Source organism: Lineus longissimus, chromosome 16 (assembly GCF_910592395.1).
Source record: "Lineus longissimus chromosome 16, tnLinLong1.2, whole genome shotgun sequence".
NCBI classification, from domain to species: Eukaryota; Metazoa; Nemertea; class Pilidiophora; order Heteronemertea; family Lineidae; genus Lineus; species Lineus longissimus.
Window position 1 is genome coordinate 12,118,271 of NC_088323.1, and position 11,741 is coordinate 12,130,011.

The 11,741-nt window shown below is 39.4% G+C and overlaps 1 long non-coding RNA gene across 1 annotated transcript; it reads left to right on the forward strand.

Moving 5' to 3' along the window:
• The first annotated feature begins 9,622 nt into the window (after positions 1-9,622).
• Positions 9,623-10,788, forward strand: LOC135500384 (uncharacterized). The gene is made up of 3 exons (XR_010449438.1): positions 9,623-9,708; positions 10,046-10,334; positions 10,669-10,788. It is a non-coding gene; the product is annotated as an uncharacterized LOC135500384 (long non-coding RNA).
• Positions 10,789-11,741: the final 953 nt, after the last annotated feature.

The window sequence follows — 11,741 nt, forward strand, 5'->3', positions numbered from 1 at the left end:
TTGGAAATACTTGATTAATTAAAACTTTGATGGGCTGAAATCTGAAAATGTTGAGCATTTTAAGTCTAGTTTCTTCACCAGCAATCCGACAAAAATCGGGGGAGGGGGAGGGGCATGGGGGTCACATTAACAGGTGACGATGTTAATACATTCTGGATGCTACCCTTACTGGTCTTGGTGTATTCCTCAACCTCTAAAATGTAGGGATAAACACAAGAATTCCAACTCTAGGGTGACATTTAATGTCAAGTAATGACATTTTAGGATATTGGCGACCATCTTGGAAAAAGGGTCATTTTGCTACCCCCACTACTCCCTCCCTAAATGACCTACCATGCTCAAACTTTTCAGAAAACTGTCTGATAATGTCTTCTTACTATTCAATGCCAATGAAATATTATATTTATACAAAATACCATGATTCAGGGGTAATTTGAAATGAAATGGCCAGCGCCATTGTGCTCACCTCATGTGGAGGAAAGATGGATAAAGAGCATGGTATTGTGTCATGTAGTGTTAGGTTTGATGTAGGTCCAAGCAATTACAATTTCCCCAAAATGGCCAATTTACAGTACATTCGACCTCTGTGACCTTGAAAAGTAGGTCAAATCAAAGAAGACCCGGGTGACACATTGAATGGTTGTTAGAATTAGATGTACCTATGATATAAAATTAGTGCCAATCGGGCAAGTCATTACTGGGTATAATGGCATTTTGAAGAATTTAGGATTTGGCCCCCTCCCTGGAGGCCAAACGACAAATCAGATCGCACCAAACTTCGTTACCTGAGATCACCTGATCAAGGGGTACATGTGTACTTAATTTGTGATCAATAGTCATTGCAGTTAAGAAACGTGCCATAGTTACGGCTTGACGGCGAATTTATGCCATTTGACCTCTGTGACCTTGACAAGAAGGTCAAATTAAAAACTTGTGTGACATATACTGTATGGTGGTTAGATGTACCCATGATATCAAATTGGTGGCAATCGAGCAAGAAGTTAAGGAATAATCACATTTTTAAGGTTTTTGGATTTTGCCCCCTGGTGGTCAAGTGGTGAATCATATTGGAACAAACTTTGGTCCCTGAGATCACCTGACTACGGGGTAAATGTGTACCAAATTTGGTATCAATAGTCATTGCAGTTTAGAAATGTGCCATCGTTACATCCTAACGGCCAATTTTCACCATTTGACCTCTGTGACCTTGAAAAGGAGGTCAAATCAAAAACCCGGAGGGAATATGATGCACCTTTGCTAGAAGTACCTACCATATTTTTTTCAAAATTTCCCGACTACTATTAAGGGATATATTGCATATTTTCACTTTTAACGTTTGGCCCCCTGGTGGCCAAACCATGAAACGAATCGGACCGAAACTTGGTCTCCAAGGTGTCATTACATAAGGGTACATGTGTACCAAGTTTCAACTCAATAGCTCTAATAGTTACGAAACGTGCCCTGCTAACGGACGACGGACGACGACGACGACGACGACGACGACGGACGACGGACGCCACGGTATGGGATAAGCTCACCTCTGCTAAGAGGTGAGCTAAAAAGGGTCTTATTTTGGGGAAGGGGGTCTTTCATACCTTTCGACCCCCTGCTAACCCCCATGAAAATATTTTGAACCACTGTCACATTTCAACATGTAGAGGGTATTAAATGCTATCATTTGAGTGGTAAACAGTGGTTCTGGTATAAAAATTGAGTGCGTAATGGGCAATATTGTTTCCCCTACCCCTAAAATTTCAGATTTTCGGAAATCTTGGTTTTGGTAAAAAAAGGGTTAAACCCCGAATTTTGGGGGAAAAAAAGATGTCATCCTACCTGGTCATATGGCCCACCCCATGACCAGTCCAACCATGGTGGATGACATGCTCTACTATGAAATGATTTTTAAAATCTTCATTTTTGGCTTCTGCCTCTCTACTAAAGAGAGTGTCTTGCTTCGGAATGGGTGGTGAAACCTTTTCAAGAAGTTCTTCGAATGCAGTTTCATCCATTCGCAGGAAGTTTTTGTATGATGGCTTGTCATGCAGTCATGCAGCCGTAACTCCTTTAACAGGCAGTGTGAGTTCAATAGAGCTTGCTCTTTACCGTATTTTCCGGATTATCCCCCGCACTGCCCTATGACCCGCACCCCCTTTGACCATTACCTAAAGCCACGCAAGACCCGCACCTGATTATGACCCGCACTGCTCCAAGACCCGTATTCTCCAAAAATAGTAAGCCATTCATTGATGTTGACATCCTAGAACCGCCATGTTTTTTTTAATTGTTAACCAAAGTGGATCAATTCCAGCATGGCCGTAACTATTTTCCCTAGCGGAGACATCACAAACTATGCGATCATGGCGGAAATATTGGTTGAAAACAATGCGAAAACGATGGACATAAATCCTTATCAAGTAACCAGTTTGGTCCCCTTTTTTTTCTTTGGGGTTGGGGCTTATCCCTCTCAGAATCCACGCAAGACCCGCACCTTTGTATTACCCGCACCCCCACTTTTTGGGCCTGTTTGAGGGCAAAAAGCCGCGGGTCATACGCCGGAAAATACGGTACATATTATATCCATCATGTCCATCGAAGCTGAAAAAATTGGTGCAGACCCATGACAATTCTGGTTCCGGTACAGTTTGTCGCATTCCATATGGGCCGCGCGTTGGCCGATCCTGCATTCATGACGCGCCGCACCCACAGTTACGACGTCGGACGTAAATCCCATTGTTTCCTTCCTCGTGACGCAATTATTTCATGACGTCATGAGCCATTGACCATTCAATCAAGTAGATATATTCACACCGGCGCCACTGAAGTGCGGGTGTGGGACATTTTATTTTATTTTTTTGTAATATATATTTTTATTTCCCTAGTGCTTTCTTTTTTTTCATTTTAATTTTACATTATACATTTTTCTTTTTTTTCTATATTTACATTTCACGGAAAAAAAACCTTTTTGTGGAGGCGGAGTATGGAAAGGGCAAAAGGATTATTAGTATTCTTTAAAGTTCTTAATTATACATAGGGAAAGTTTTGAAATATAAAAGTGCACTATTGGTGCATGTGCAGAGGTGCAGGTGCATGGAACATGTTTGTTTGTTGTTTTTTTTAATTGATTGTAAGGGGTTGGGCTCTATTTGTTTAAATGATATTTTTCCATTTTTGGTAATGTTCATTGGGGTTTGTGTAATTCTTTTCTATATTAGCTTTGTATTTGATGATGTTTTGTAGTTTTTTAAAATTTAAGTCCTCTTCCTTTAGTTTTGATGTGTAAATGAATTATTTTATGATTAATTTTAGCTGTTCAATAAGACATGACCCCTTTATATCTCCCAGCAGAACATTGGTTTTATTGAAGTTGTAAGTTATTTGTTTTTGTTTAAAGAAATCTCCCATTTGAAGCCATATATTTTTAGATTTTTGACAGTCCCAGAATAAATGTTCTATAGTTTCAGTGTATATTGTGCAAAAGGAGCAGTTTGTTGTATTTGCAAGTTTTGCTTGGTATAGGAATATATTTGTTGGAATAATTCGGTGTAGGATTTTAAATTGTAGGGCTCTTAGTCTGGTATCTTTGGTGCATGTTAATGGTATGGTGTAGAGTTTGTTCCAAGCCTCTTCATCCGTAGTTTCCCCTAATTTTTCCTTCCATTTGTTCTGTGTCCTGATAGCTTTGATGGTTGTCTTCTCTATCATTTTTGAGTAGGTGAACCTGTTTGGTTTTGGGGTATTCTGTATTTTTTTTAGTAGTTGATCTTGTATCATTCCTAATTTTTTGCCTTTTAGTTTGTCTTTCCAGGTTTTGGGTACTGCCCTTTTTAATCCTATATACTGTAGGAAGTTACTTGTGTGGCCAACTGTGGTTTTTATGTCATTCCATGTTTTGAAGTTGCCCTGATTGTCAATTATGTCATTTATGTGTGTTATTCCTCTTTGATACCATTCTTTGATGAAAAATGAGTTTCTTCCTATTTTTATCTTGCAGTTGTAGAATAATGGTTCATTTCTTGGATCTTCCTCTTCTAATCTATTTTGGAATTTTAACTCATACCAAGCCCGAAACACATCTTTCCAAAAAGGGTTTAGATGTTCGTAGAAAGATGGTTTTTCCTCCTTCTCAATACCTATACCGAAAAATATAGAGGTAATTATATTTGGCTTGCAAAGTATTTTCCAGTCATCGAAGTCTAAGTCATTTAGGATCCGTTTTATCCATGTTATTTTAAGGCTTTTGCAGAAAGTTTCTATGTGGGATCTTTAGCCCTCCTTCTTCTAGTTTGTTATACATGACTGTGCGCTTGATTTTGTCCGTGTTACCCCATATGAAATGAAAGCAGGCGTTTTGTAGTTCTTTGAGAATATTTTCTGGGGGGTTTGGAAGAGCAGTAAAAAGATGAACTTTTTTTGGTTGTGCTAGAGATTTTATGATGGTAGTTTTCCCAAAGATTGTAAGGTTTCTTAATGTCCATATGTTGAGGGTGTTTTTAAAGCTTGCCATTTTCTTCAGATAGTTACCTCTTGTAATATCTTCCTCATCCAAGTTGAAGTCAATGCCTAACAGTGTGAACTTTCCCTTATGTTGCCAAACTAAATCTTTCCCTGCTCCTTGATTATAAAAGGTCCCATCATCTCCTAATTTTATAGCAACTGTTTTTGCATTATTTATCTTCAAGCCCGAGCATTTTTCAAAGTTGTCTAGTATTTCCAAGGCCGCAGTCATTGACTTTTCGTTATTTTCCAATATCAAACAGGTATCATCTGCATACAGACTATTCAGGAATTCCGAGCCTTCGATCTCCAGGCCTTTGATATTTGCATTTCTCTTCAGTGTCAGTGTGAGTACTTCCGTGGCAAGTATGAATAGGTATGGCGATAGAGGGTCTCCCTGACGTACTCCCCGCTCTATACTAAAACGTGACGACATGTGCCCGTTGTTCAAAATGCAGCTTTTAACATCCGTGTGTAGTATTTTGATCCATTTTCTAAAATTATTGCCAAAATTAAAGTACTTCAAGAGTTATCAATATGTTCCCATTTTACAGAGTCGAAGGCTTTCTCGTAGTCTATCAGTAATAATATGCCCTCCATCTTCCGTCGTCTTAACTCGTATATCAAATCGTATATCAGTCTTGTACATTGTCCTATGGTCCGATTTTTTAAGAATCCTTTTTGATTGTGTGAGATCAGGTATTGGAGTGGTTTTTTCATTCTGCCTGCAAGAGTACCTGATAGAATTTTGTAGTCAATATTGAGCAAGCTTATCGAACGCCAATTCTTGACAAACTCTTTGACTTTGCCTGGCTTGGGAAGACATGTTATGATTCCTAACCTTTGGAAATCTGATAGTTTACCAACGCGGAACGCATAGTTTATTGATTTACTTAGGAGGGTTCTTAAGTCTTTCCAGAAAAATTTATAAAACTCCACAGTTAATCCGTCTGCTCCTGGAGAAGTATTGTTTTTCATTGCCTTGAGTGTGTTGTATAGTTCTGCGGCATCTAAGTCACTCTCCATATGTTGTTTGTCCATTTCCTTTAGTTGTGGAACTTCATTTTTGTCTGGTGGGAAGAACATATTCTCGATCAGTGGGTCTTTGTGTTGTTTCTTCTCAGAGTACAACTTTTGGTAGAATTGTACTTGTTCTTTCATTATATCCTCTATGTCTGTCACCTCTTGTCCATCCTCCTTGATTAATCTTTTCACGGTTTTTTCTGTGTAATGTTTATTCTCCAGATTTAGGAAAAATTTACTTCCCCTCTCTCCTTCGCAGTGCCATTTTGCTTTCGCCCGTATCATTATGCCCTCGATCTTTTTCTCCCGAAGTGTTTCTAGTTCTGTTTGTGCCTCGTGATATTTGGCAAGGTTTTGTTCATTCGGCTCATCCGAATATGATTTATAGAGTTGATCAATTCTTCTTTCCAGGTCTTTTTCGTCTGCATTCATTCTTTTCTGTAGATGAGTGGAATAAGCTATTGTTTTGCCTCGTATCTTCATTTTCAATATTTCAAAGAGAAGTTGGTCGTTGATATTAAAATTTCTTTCCTCTGTTGGCTTTTCATGATCCCTCCTTTCACTGTACTCATTGATGGTTTCTTTCATACATTGCTTGATTTCTTTGACGTACGTTTGATCTCTCAGAAGTGAGTTGTTAAACTTCCAGATGCCTGGTCCTTTTTTTGTTCATTGAATTTGATGCACATTTCTACTGCTGCGTGATCGCTTTTATATCCTGGTTTCATTAACATTAACAAATATCTCCTGACACTAGGAAATAGTCAAGTCTACTCTGTTTCTTTCCACTGTGCCATGTAAACGTTCGAGTTGTCGGGTGTTTTATTCTCCAAGGATCTTGCAAATCCATGTCATCTTTTATTTGCAATAGTTTTTCGTGAGCTTTTGGTTTGTTCATTTTTTGAATATTTGAGGTGTCTAGTCCATAACTTTGTACAACATTGTAGTCTCCTCCCCAGATGATTGGTAGATTTTGGTAGTGGCAGATTTTTTGTTTGAGAGTTTCAAAGAAGATAGGATTGTCGTCGTTCGGCCCATATATGTTTACTAGCAATAGGTGGGTATTATGCACCGTCAACTCTAGAATTATGTATCTCCCTTCTTCATCTAGGCATTTATCGTGTAAGGTGTATTCAAATGAATTTTTGAACAGAATTCCAACTCCTCTACTATTGCTTTTATGATTAGCGAAGAAGGCTGTGTAGCCCCATTCCTCCGTCCATTTCTTGAAGTTTTCATTCATCGAGTGGCTTTCTTGTATGAAGTTTATATCTTTTGCTTTTTGTTTTAAGTAGTTAAAGGCATCATGTCTTTTGGTTTTGTCCACTAAGCCCCTAACATTACATGTTCTAAAGCAAAGGCTCATGTTGAGTGCGTGCGTGCAAGTGCTATTACAAAATGTCAATTACAATACAGTAGTGGTTGAAAAATAGGCGGCTTATTCCCTAAGCCTGGTCACCAACCAATTGTGGCAGAAAAGAAATAACTAGCCTGGTCAGCCCATTCAAGACCAGTAATTATTAACTGAGACTCAAGTCTAGCCCTCTACTTGTACCAGCATGGGTACCTGACAATAGCAAAAAGAAATGACCAAAGTGAAGACTGGCACCCTATCTAAGTTCACAAACATGTACAAAAGCAATGGACTAGGGTGTGTACCAGTGAACTTTAACAGCACACAAGAAGTGGGCACACATGCACTATTTATGGGGGCGTCACAAAAATATACACTCATCTTGTAAAGGGTTTTCCCCGAGTCTAAATATTAGGATTAAATATTAACAAATTTTTGGGCTTTACTTGTATCCATATTGAAGTTACTAGAAAGATGACACGTTGATATTGTCTTAACTTATAGTATCATAAGACTATTCTATTACATGTGTCACTGTGTAATTTTGTCACAATCTTAAAAACACCCACACAAAAGGGAAATTTAGTACAAATCTCTCAAGACACATTACATTATTTGTCCGTTTGTTAAGTATAACAGTTCACTCAGTCACAAACCTTAGATGTCGCACACAGTAATCCATATGTTCTAGGACTAAATGTCACACAATAGTCCATACGTTATATAGGGGTTAGATGTCACACAAATAATCCATAAGCTATATACGAAATATTTTCGCATATTATCCAAGTTTCTTATATATAAGCGTCCTCCAGAATACAGATCACTTAATGTCACTGAATTCGTAATTCCACATTGAAAAGATTGTAAGTTGCTTATTTCGTGAAGTCACATGTGAATGTGATGTATTTTGTTTTGTGCCTCTAGAGCGACAGGCGGTAGGAGAGCAAAACAAAAACAATGTCTCACATTAGTCCATGTGTCGCATGTCGTTGTTTACTGCTTGATTATCTGTTTAAAGTCATCAAAAAGGTCTAGGGTGTGAATTTTCCCATTCTAATCTTTTGCCCGGACTTTTCCATTAGTGAACCACACAGCCTCGAACAGCCCCGACTCCTCTGCTTGGCGCACCAAGGAAACATTATCTCGAGTCATGTCTTCTTCAATCGATATTCCGGACCCCTTCAGCTGCTTCCTATTCGACAAAACAGAGTGCTTGAGCCCCCTGTCTTTGAACCGAATTATGATGGGCTTATACTTTTGCGTCATGGACTTCTTGGATTTCGGCAGTCTGTGGGCAGCAGATACGTCAGGAGGGGAAATCTCGATCTTAAGTTTCCTCCTTATGATGTTACAAACTACCTGCTTTACATCCTCGTCTTTCTCCTCCTTTACATTGAACATTCGAGCATTGTCCTTTCTTGAGTACTGGGCCTGTCTGTTGAGCTCCTTCTTTGTTTCTTTTGGGCTAATGTATCCTTTACTTTGTCTAACTCAGTTTCTAAAACTTTCACACGTGTGTCCAGTTCATTTATTTTTCCATTCATTTCTTCTATCACATTTTTCAGATATGCACATATTTGTTCCTTAAACTCCTTGAAACACGTTTCCATTTTGGAGTCAAAGTCTTTCAACGCTTTACCAGTACAAGAATCCTGAGACTCCTCCTCAAATTCACCAAGCAAATCCATTTTCACAGTCTCTAATTCCTCACCTTGAATTTTTGCAATTTTTTTCACCTGTGAGACGGTCCCTCCTGAACTTGATCCACCTGAACTTAGAGGGCGATCTCTTTTCTTGGTGAAAATCGAGTATAACCTTTCAACTGGTGTTTTACTTGTAGCCTGGTCTGATCCTGACATCCTTATGTATCCATTTACCAAGAATGGGCTGCCCAGCTGTTTGCAGAGTCTCCGACTTTCTACATTTTCTGGAACTCTTGGGTCTGCTTACTACAGGTGGCGGCCAAGGAGGATCGGACAACTCAATTGCCGTATGCAAATTAGGGTCAAGGTCATGTAAATAGAGCCACGTGGTTAAACATCAATAAAAATATGCATTTTAAAACGTTGTTTTATCAATGATAACTCACATTTTTTAATGATTTGATACTTTTATGTCTTTAAATGTGGTCTAATTGAAATAAAATGCGACAGTAACACAATATTCGTACTGAATTCATAGCAGTCTGGGAGCCGATAGTTGGGTCTACTAAATGTTGTGCTTCAACAGTGTGCATTGTAGGCACGGGGCCGACCCAGCTAGCAAAACATATGGGAACCACATGGGTTTTACCTGGGCAAGCAGGGTCCCATCTGGCCCACATGTAACCCATGTGGGACCAAGATGGTTTATCTCACATGGGATTTCACCATGTGGGGCCCATATGGGAAAGCCCATATGGGTTTTGAGTTATGGGCCCCATGTGGGTTTGCGATGGTTGATATGGGGATCTATTGAGAAGCCCAATGTATCCCATATGAACCCCATATCAATCCCACATCCGAGAATTTCCAATTATATGTTTTAAAAATAAAGGGTTTACATGAGGCCCATTCAAGATTATGATAATGAAATATGTTTTATAAAATTTATGAGTAAAGCTGGCATCTTACAAAATTTGTTTGGCGCCAAAGCAAATCAAAATCGTCCCCATTGGCCTCTGAGTGCATCGTGCGTCTCCAATGGAGCTGAAAGAGCTGATGGGGACGAGTATTGTCGCCTCCTTGCACGCCATTGTCAGTCGCCATATTTGATTTTGTTCTTCACGCCAGTACTCAAAAAGCAGAGAAACTTTCCCATAATTTCATTGATTAGAATAGTTTTTTGTTTGCCAGGTTAGTTGTGACCTTGTCTAAAGCACCAATCTTGATGTTTGTGTGCTTTATATACATTCTTTCAATACAATCCTGCAGATTCTTTGATGTTTTTGTTGTGATATCCCGTTCGTTGTAGGCTCCTAGTGTACTGTAACTGTACATGCTACACTGTTACTGTACATTTAACTGTGTACATTTATGTACGTGAAAATACACTGTGCAGTGTGTCTTGCCTACCTGTTTTGCTGTTTTATCATGATCATGTATTGTAGGCCTGTGTAGTGGTACTCATAGCCTTGTCAGAAAACTATTGTGATGTACATAATACTGTTACACTATACGTCTTTGGTTTCAGGAAGTGTTCGCAAACATGCCTATCAGAAGCAGTCAACAGACAAGGCCATCGCAGAGAAAATGTCAACATGGTTCACGAATGCGCGTGATCGAGGACTAGGAGGAAAACGTGCGGCGAGAGGAGTTGAAGTCGTCAATGAACAACAATTGCCAGGTGGAAATGACCCTGCCCTGCCAGAGCCACAAAACACTGATAGTGACAATTAAGAATATTATATAACCATAGTGATGAACAGTGACTTGCCAAAACATGGAAATGCAGGACAAAATCTCAGGTTTTTGTTTGCCAGGTTAGTTGTGACCTTGTCTACTAAAGCACCAATCTTGATGTTTGTGTGCTTTATATACATTCTTTCAATACAATCCTGCAGATTCTTTGATGTTTTTGTTGTGATATCCCGTTCGTTGTAGGCTGCTAGTGTACTGTAACTGTACATGCTACACTGTACATTTAAATGTGTACATTTATGTACGTGAAAATACACTGTGCAGTGTGTCTTGCCTACCTGTTTTGCTGTTTTATCATGATCATGTATTGTAGACCTGTGTAGTGGTACTCGTAGCCTTGTCAGAAAACTATTGTGATGTACATAATACTGTTACACTATACGTCTTTGGTTTCAGGAAGTGTTCGCAAACATGCCTATCAGAAGCAGTCAACAGACAAGGCCATCGCAGAGAAAATGTCAACATGGTTCACAAATGCGCGTGATCGAGGACTAGGAGGAAAACGTGCGGCGAGAGGAGTTGAAGTCGTCAATGAACAACAATTGCCAGGTGGAAATGACCCTGCCCTGCCAGAGCCACAAAAAAATGATAGTGACAATTAAGAATATTATATAACCATAGTGATGAACAGTGACTTGCCAAAACATGGAAATGCAGGACAAAATCTCAGGTTTATTCAATGACATTGGTGCTTTGACATTGTTGATACTCAGTATCAACTGCAATTCATTATAGAAATCAAATAAATATTTTCATTTTTTTATCATACATTTTGTTTCGTTTTTCCATTCTCAATGAACTCAACTCAGTGTCCCCATGCAATCCCTTTTTGAGACAACGTGTCTGGGGATGACATAGACTATTCAAAGAAGTGTAGAACACATCAGACCAGGTGGGCACTAACTGGGATTTACAGGGGTTTAAGGTGGTGCTTGCCCATGCAACCCCCACGTCATACCCAGTTACCCCACTTTGTCCAGATGGTACCCACATGGGCGTCCACGGTGCAAAACACATATGGGCCCCACATGGTTGAAGTGGGCCCCATGTTTCCCATCTGGGCCCCATATGGTTTGTTTAGATGGGGCCCATATTGGCAACCCAGATTGCCCATTTGGCACCCATATGGGTCCCATGTAATTTGCTAGCTGGGGAGGCTGTTTATTGTCATTTGCGTAGGGGTTTTTTAAAAAAAGGCCAGGGCCATTGTGCTCACCTCATGTGGAGGAAAGATGGATAAAGAGCATGGTATTGTGTCATGTAGTGTTAGGTTTGATGTAGGTCCAAGCAATTACAATTTCCCCAAAATGGCCAATTTACAGTACATTCGACCTCTGTGACCTTGAAAAGTAGGTCAAATCAAAGAAGACCCGGGTGACACATTGAATGGTTGTTAGAATTAGATGTACCTATGATATAAAATTGGTGCCAATCGGGCAAGTCATTACTGGGAATAATGGCATTTTGAA